Here is an 8,238-nt window from a genome sequence, read left to right as displayed (position 1 = left end):
AGGCAGGGGCCCCTTCTACAAGAGGTAGAGACAATTTCTTGCAGCCCTAGGAACCAGGAGAGGGCAGGCAGGCCACAAGGACATAAAATATAGTCATCCCTGGAGGCCAAGCAGACAGGAGAGCACCCCCGACACCCAGAATGAAGCCCCTGGTGAGACCCCCCAAAGGATTTGTGCTCTTTTGCAAAAAGCCCTCCCCAAAAGGGGTGCCTGTTCTCCTCTTTCTGAGAATCTGTGCTATGAGAGCTACAAGGAGTCCAATTCCAGGACCTGGACATTTATAAGCGTTTTTACTCTGAATCAGTAGAGTCTTCGGGGTGGGGGAGAGCAGTGCTGACTGACAGCACAGGCCCCTCATTGAATCGCAGCCTGCCAGGGCACACACACTGTTCGTCCAGCCCTGTAAGCCCGGCAGCGGCCAGGGTTTGGTTGGGCTTTCATTCGGCACTAGGTGACTGGTGTCTGAATTAAGGAGAAAGAGCCTGGGCTCAGAGTCCAGAAGCCTGCCTGGGGTTTGGCTCCAGCTCCACGGGCCGATTGGCTGCCCAACAGTTAAGAAGTCCCAAACCTCTCTCTGCAGTCTCTGCGTCTGTCAACTCTTGGTTCGTTTTGTAGAGATATTATGAAAAGCCTTCTGATCTCCCAGTGACCTCGTCCAAAGTGTGATCTGCACCCCTCACATCAGAGCCATTAAAAATGCAGATTCCTGGGCCTGGCCAAGACCAACTGAAACAGAATTTCTGGAGAGAGAACTAAAAAATCTGCCTCTTAACAAAGTCTCCGGTGATTCTCATGTGCCGTCAAGACTGAAAGGCACTGACTTAGAGGAGGAGTCCAAACTCCTTCATACAGTGCCAAGGCCTTTACAATCTGCCTTTTGAGTACCATTCCCAGCATCCTCTCTGCTTCGACACCACTGGCTGACATTCAGATCCACATACAGAGGCCAGGCACTGGGCTAATTAAATGCATCCACTGAACCCCCCAGAGCAGCTCTACAAACAAGTACTATTATCCTCCCCATTTTTACAGATGGGGAAACTGAGGTTTACAGAGGCTCGGTCATGTGACCAAGATCACACAGCAAGCATGATGCTGAGGTCAGAATCCCATTTCCATCTATGGGACTGTAGAGTTCCCATATAACTTAACTACCCCCAAGACACCACATTGTACACTCCCTCAAACATTCCCTCGAACACGCCTGCTGTCCCTGCTCAGGATGACCCGTGGGCCTCATATGCCTCACGAGACTCTTATCCTCTGCAAATATATAGAACTCAAATTTTTGACCTGACCACCCCAAACTTCCGTGCATTAGCTACCCCTCCTTTATGCCCAGACACTCTTTCCTCATATCTCTACTGTCACACTGTCCCAATTGTATTGTGATTAGTTGTGTGCCAGCCTCCTCTGAGACACAGAGGACTTCTGAGGCTGTTAGACTATTCTGAATGATACTGCAATGGCGGATAAGTGTCATTATACATTCGTCCAAACCCATAGGAGGTACACCACCGAGAGTGAATTCTAATGCAAACTGCAGCCGTCAGGGGGTGATGATGTGTCCATCTAGGCTCATCAATTATAACAAATGTGCTACTCTGATGGGGATAGCAAGGGTGGGGAAGGTGTGCATAGGTGTGCATATGTGAGAACCCTACCGTGAACCTAAAACTGCTCTAAAAAATAAAGTCTATTTGTATTTTTAAGCATTCTAGGACTCTGCTATCCCTGTAACCACACAGCATAGCATACAGAAGATGCTAATAAATGCACATTGACTGAAAGGACGGCCCTTTCCCAAGGGACTGAGGGAAACAGATCTGAGGAACTGCCTCAGCCGTGACAAGAGACAAGGAAGAGACTATGAGAATGGGTCAAGTGATGGATATTTCAGAGGAAGCCTCAAAAGAAAGGATGAGAGACTGGGTGAGGTGTTGCGGGCCCCGAGGACGGGCTGGAGGATGGGGCCCCGTTCTGCACAGAATGGAAGAATGGAGGAGCCAGAATGAAGAAGACGAGAAGAAAGGGCAATGGCATGGAAGCAAACCAAAATGTCCAGAGGTGCTTTGCCTGCAAGTGCTTTTGAGCCCCAACCATTCCAGAAGGCAAGCAGGGCCCTTGGAAGGGAAAAAGAAGAGCCACACAGTCAGTGCCTGAGGGCGAGAAGGCAGATTCTGGAAGCAATGGGGGACCACTCATCATCCAAATTCAATCCAAGGGAAAACATCAGCAAGTGGAATTACACTGCAAGAACCCTGACTAGAATGTCACGGGGACTTGAGTCCAAGAGACGTTTTAATGACAATCCCAGTGCCAGGGATCAAAGAGTATGACATAAGCTTTAGAAGCGGGGCCATTAACGATGTGTTTTGGAAGGAAAATCTGGAAGAAAAAAAATGCGTACTACCAGCTGTGTGGTAATGCCACGGAGTGGACCCAGGAGGAAAATAAACAGAGATTTAGAAACAAAATGGCTGCCAAAGAGACCTTGTGCTCTTATATGTTGGTTGAATAAGAGGTTAGGAAGATCATTCCATCATTCTACCAATGCATGCCCACAACATAGATCAGATTTGACATTTGATACCCTTGGGTTGAAAACCCAGCTCTTCCACTTACCAGCTCTGTGAACATGGGTGACTTTCTCCATCTCCTTGAGACTCCATTTCTTTCTCCGTGAAAAGGAGATAGTAGTACCCACCTGAACAGGGTTGTTGCTAGGATTAAAGGAGATATAGTGCTTTAGAAGTGGCCGGCAAAAAGGTTCTATAAATGATGGCGGTGGTGGTGGCATCACGGTTGCTACTATGCGATTTCATGAAGATACCCTTTGCATGTACCCACGCCCTATTTCTCCAAATAGATTTTTACCCCCAAAAGGAGCCCTGCAAGTTTTCCAGATTAGTCCAACTGAAACAATGCCAGAATCTGCCTTTTCTTCTGAGCTGTCTGCGTGCAAGACAGAGTTCAGAGCCTGATGCAGATGCTCCAGACAGGGTTCCTAGCCTACGGTCACTTCCAGTCTAGTGCCAGAAAGGAACTGGCAGACCTCGCCATGGCCCAAGGCAAAGCTGAAGAAGTGCCACGGGAGCATCACGACCAACGGGCCTGGGGTGAGAGGAGGGCACCGTCGCTCATGGCTGGCTTCATGGAAGAAGAGGCAATTTACCAGACGGAGTGCTGAGGAAGCGACGGAGTGGGTTCCAGAGACGCAGAACCATGTACATCCTTCATAAATCACATTTTAAGGATAACTGCAGATGGCCATGCTTTGTACAAATAACTTTGCTCTGGTACCACCAGTCCAAAAGGAACAGCCCGCTGCCCGGCGGGGGGAAAGAGATGGACGGAGCCGATCGGATAAGGTGCAGGGGGATAGGAGCCGGGGTCTGTGGCAAGACTGAGCCAGAAACAGGGAGACAGACAGACTGCAACGTAGGCAGGATGTAGAGTTGGGGCCAAGGCTGACTTTTGTTATGAGAGAGCCAAAACTGGAAATCAAGCTAGGAGAGTAGTATAAATGTGATGAGAGAAAAATCGCACATTCCTTAAGGGTGAGAGAGAAGAACTGCAAAAGAAGGACAGACAGGAAGACAAATGGAAGGAGAGATTGACCAACAGATAGACAGGAACTAATAGGCAGACTGGCCAACAGAAAAAACAGAAACGGACAGAGACAGAAGAAGCTGGACTAGCTGACTCTCCCTTCTTGTGTCGCGTGAGTTGGGAACACATGGCTGCGGAGTAGGGGAGCAGATCCCCAAGAAGGTGGGGCAGGGGATGGGCACGCCGCAGAGGGGAGACCGGACGGGAAAAGAGGGGGGCCACGGCAGACAGAGCTCTCCTTGAAACTTCTCAACATTTTCTTTAACATAGAGAAGCAACTTATACTCCAGCCCATCGTCTTTGTTTTCCTTGCTCCGTGCTAGTCCCAGGCCATGAGTCCTCAGCAAAGTACTGTCACATTCATTACATTCTATAAGAAGACAAAAAGCTTTACCAGCATTCTGGTAAGAAAGCTGGGATCAGGATACAAATCTCCCAAATGGGATGAGTGGTTTTTAGGGCAGTGGTTCAGCTGAGGCAGGACAGTGGCTGATGTCACCACCCCAGCGAGTGAGCAGCCCTGGCCTCCGCTCCCGCCTTGGCCACAAACGAGCTCTCTGATCTTGGACAATTGACTTAACCTAGCTGGACATCTGTTTGTAAATTCACAAAACGAGGAGATTGAACTGGATGTCTTTCAAGCTTGCCTGCAGTGCTGCTAACATCCGAGCTCCTGTGGTTCCACAAACCCCTCGTTATTTATACATCAGACTTTTTCGCAACGCCTACCTAGTATTGCCAACTATGTCAATAATATTTTATTTATTATATTACTATGAAGTGAATAGGTTATTTATTTTCTCCCAGTACAACTTGTACTTGAATACAATTTCAACATACATAGTAAATCTCTCCTCCTATTAACTCCCAAGCGTTTAAATCGAGACACCTCTTGGTGTACTTACCACATTCTGCTTCAGGCTATGGTTATTCAGGAAAATGCCTTATTGTCCAATCCTAGATGCTAAGCTCCCTGGATGCTACCTGGAAACCCAGCTGCAAAAAGAAAAGAATGGAGCTGCTGGGGTGGCTTTCATCTTTGCAAGCCCAAGAACCCAGGACAATACATCACACAAAACTGATGTTCAGTGCATGTTTGTGGAACGAACATATAGTTGGGGAGAATGCAAAACGTAAAAGGAACTCATCAAATGAGCCTAATGAAGTCCCCATCCTTTGCTCCTCCCCTAACACGCCTGGAGGGCTAACCTAACACCTTTGCCTAGAGCTAATAAATATTGACCTGACGTAATTGCAAAAGGCCCCTAGTCTCGATGCTGCTGATGAGTTCGGGAAGGGCACAGAATACAGACAAGAATGGAAATCGTTGCTGAGCATGTCAGTGGGGAAAGAGGCAGCTGGAATCCCCAGTCATCGAACGTGTTTGCAAGATGCCTGCAGTGACACAAAAGGTAACATTATATGGAGCTGAAGGAACCAGATAGTGTCAGCTTGGCTGGCAAAGCATTTTCTCAGTCGAGAAAGTGAGAATGAGGGGAAGGGGGCTGAGGGGAGAAGAAACTATCAAGGGTCTTCTCAAGGCAAAGACCCCTCAAGCCATATTTTCTACTCATCCTGCAAGAAAGTTTAGATGGGAACTCAGTGGTTCTATTTCAGCAAGATCTCCAGCAGCTCTCCTGAGCCCTGTGTCTTCTGCCTCTTTCCCAATTCCCAAGGAAAGTGCAGCCCTCCCCCAACTCAACTCAAGTTCTGGGTCCCTGTTAATAATCCACTTCTAAGTGGCGCCCTGACCACCACACCTCCCCACCCCACCTACCTCCAGACCTCACTCCCCTACCCAGCCTGGCCATAGGACACTGGCCTCCACTGTTACCCCAGAGGCCCCTGAACTGGCACAGGTCACAGGCCCTCACCTCTGGCCATCGGCGGGCACTTCATCTTTCTCCCTTCCCGCGCAGCAGCCCTCCACTGTGCTCTCACATTCCAGACACCTTTCCCTCCCTCATTCCCTTCTTCTTCCATTACTAATGTCTATACTAGAAACACGCTCAGTTAGGACCAGGCTCGCCAGTGATCGAGGGCATGCGTCTTGCACCCCCCCGAGTCTTGATTTTGTGAGCTAAATTTCTGTTGGTGTGAGCTTGCTAGCTCTTTTATTTTATTCCCCTCCCATGTTGCTTCACATTCCTGAGTTCACACTTTGGCGGAGGGAGGGAAGTTCACTCGATTGAGAGCGGGTAGAACCATAGGGATGGCCAGAGGGGGCCCCGAACCGACCCTTGCTGGACAGAATGCACCCAGCTCCAGCCTGCGGGGGGGCTCAGGGCCCAGGGCTGCAGCTAGCTCCTTCCCCAGCACCTGCCCCTCCGGCCCGGGCGGCCACAGCCTTCCAGGCTGCTCACTTCTGACCGGAAAACCCCCGTGCCTAGCTCTCTTGGAGCGGCAGGAAATGAGAGGCTGTTAACGACTCGGACCTCCATCAGCTGTGCCAAGAATTCCACGCCCCACGGTCGCAGAACGCCGAACCGGGCTGAAACGGGCAGGCTTGCAAAACAGTTACACGCAGGCCGCATCCCCAGGCTGTTCACGCCTCCGGCTCCGCGAGCGACAGGAACAGGACGTTCTAAAATGGCTCCTCCCTGGAACCGCAGCTCATCAATCACAGCACGCAACGTCGAGCTCCGGCTTCCGACAGGCTCCTGCAGCCTCCCTCTCTCGCCTCTCGGCCAGGCTCCTGCTTTGTTGCCAGGCTCCTAATTAGCTCTCCGGAAACAAGAGGCACGTTGGGGTTTCGCGCCCCGCGTCTCCGCGCCGCACACGCCGGCACGCACGGCACAGCGAGCCCCCACGCTCACACGCACACGCACGCACACGCAGGCACAGCGAGCCCCACGCTCTCACGCACACACACACACACAAACACACACACACGTGCGCGTGCACCAGCGTGACCGCCCGGGGCCGGGCCCTGCCTATTCATCAGCCCCAATACCTGGCATGTGTTCGGGTTGCCACACAGGTCGTCTCTAAGACATCTGGCCAGTTGTTTACCTCCCCAGCTGCGCCGCGGTTGGCACGTCCCTTTCCTCAGCTCCCTTCAGCCTCCTAGGAAAAGGAACGCAGCCTCTGGCCTGGCATTTCTGCCTTAGCCGTGCGCAGATCAGTCCGCCACCGCCTTACTGTGGCTGCTCTGCCCGGCCCCCCCCTGTCCCCCCACCCCCACCCCGGCTCCTCTACTGGTGGTCCCACAGCTCTCTCTGTTCTGACCCCTTCCACGTACACAGCCGGCCACCTCTTCCCTTCACTTACCTCCTCGGAGCTCCTCCTGGATCTCTGTGCACAAAGGTCGTGCCATCTCTTGACCTTTGAAGCCTACTCTTTTGGCCCACGGGTGTATTCATCGCCCCACTTTACGCCCACGTGGAGTCACCTGGCTTCTTGCTCACCTGGTGGCTTTCTCGCTCTCTGGCTCTCCGGCCAAGCCTTTCTTCCCAAGAGCTGCCTTAGGTCCAGGACACATACACAATGCCCAGAGTTTCTCTGACAGGTACAGGGCCAGACTTCTAATCAGATAGTTTATATTGTAGTTCGATGACCCCAAATTCCGAATTACCCTCCTGGCTGACAACAAGAGCTGGCCACGTGAACCTCACGGACCCACGTTTCCTTTCCTACCTCCCGGATCCTCATTCCTCCAGCTCACGTCCTACAGTAAGGTCCTCTTTACCTTCTAAGTGAGAACCCCGAATTTTCAGGTAATTTCCGGGACTAAAGCAATCTGTTCTTTGCAATATATTGTCTCATCTTTGATTCCAGCGGCTGCTGGCGGTGCCCACCTAAGTCCCATCCTTGCCCTCCGTGCAGGCGATACGTGGTGATGAGGGCGACAGCTAACACTGAGTGCCGCCTGTGTGTCAGGCACTGCTCCAAGCACTTTGCATGGAAGATTCCCCAGGTCTGCCCCCTGCATCTTATTTTAGTTTCCTTAAACTCTTACTCACCTGAGGAAAGCCACCGAAGTGGGCAGAGGTGAGAAAAAGCTTTGAAATAACCAGTGGGGACAAGGTAAACATCTCTAGATGTCCTGATTAGGCATGCTTTATGTTCTTTCTCCCTTTATGTCAAATTCTCACTCATTCATGCCTGCACCTCCTCAGTCCTGACCATATAACCTTGGTTTTAACTTAAGAAGTACTCTTTCATTTTTTTCAAACTGCACGTGTTTATAGAGAACTCTGCATTTCCAAGGGTAAAGCAAGAGAACACAGATTTGGAATAAGAGTGATATATATATTTTTAAGCCGTGCCTCTGCCCATTTCTAGCTTTGTGATTCTGGGTATGTTTCTTAATGCAGCTGAACCTCAGTTTACTCATTTATAAAATGCAAATAGTGGAGACCTTGCAGATTTTTTTAAATTGCAATAAGCGATGTGTGCAAAGTACTTATCACAGTGCCCAGCACCTTGTAGATGCTATGCAAATATCCCCTCATTTTCTAAAAATACTTATACTGTCTCAGTGCAGTGGGTGGATATGAAAGGCAGATTTCTTTGCTGTCATATCTTCTTTTCTTAGTGCAAGGTCTCTCCCAGAAACCAAGGGAAATCTCCCCACATGATATACAAAAAAAGAAATCACCTTGTCACAGCATACCAGAGGGCAGC

At 50.4% G+C, this 8,238-nt stretch overlaps 1 long non-coding RNA gene across 1 annotated transcript; it reads right to left on the bottom strand.

The window, feature by feature from the left end:
• Window positions 1–241: 241 nt before the first annotated feature.
• On the bottom strand, window positions 242–6,742 carry LOC123791766 (uncharacterized). The gene is made up of 3 exons (XR_006779494.2): window positions 6,048–6,742; window positions 4,518–4,608; window positions 242–2,723 (listed from the first exon to the last, which is right to left on the bottom strand). It is a non-coding gene; the product is annotated as an uncharacterized LOC123791766 (long non-coding RNA).
• Window positions 6,743–8,238: the final 1,496 nt, after the last annotated feature.

The sequence above is a fragment of the Ursus americanus genome, chromosome 10 (genome assembly GCF_024610735.1).
Source record: "Ursus americanus isolate L20-20 chromosome 10, mUrsAme1.1.p, whole genome shotgun sequence".
Taxonomy (NCBI): Eukaryota; Metazoa; Chordata; class Mammalia; order Carnivora; family Ursidae; genus Ursus; species Ursus americanus.
The sequence above is the reverse complement of the archived record's forward strand: the minus strand, read 5'-3'. Positions and strand labels throughout refer to the sequence as shown.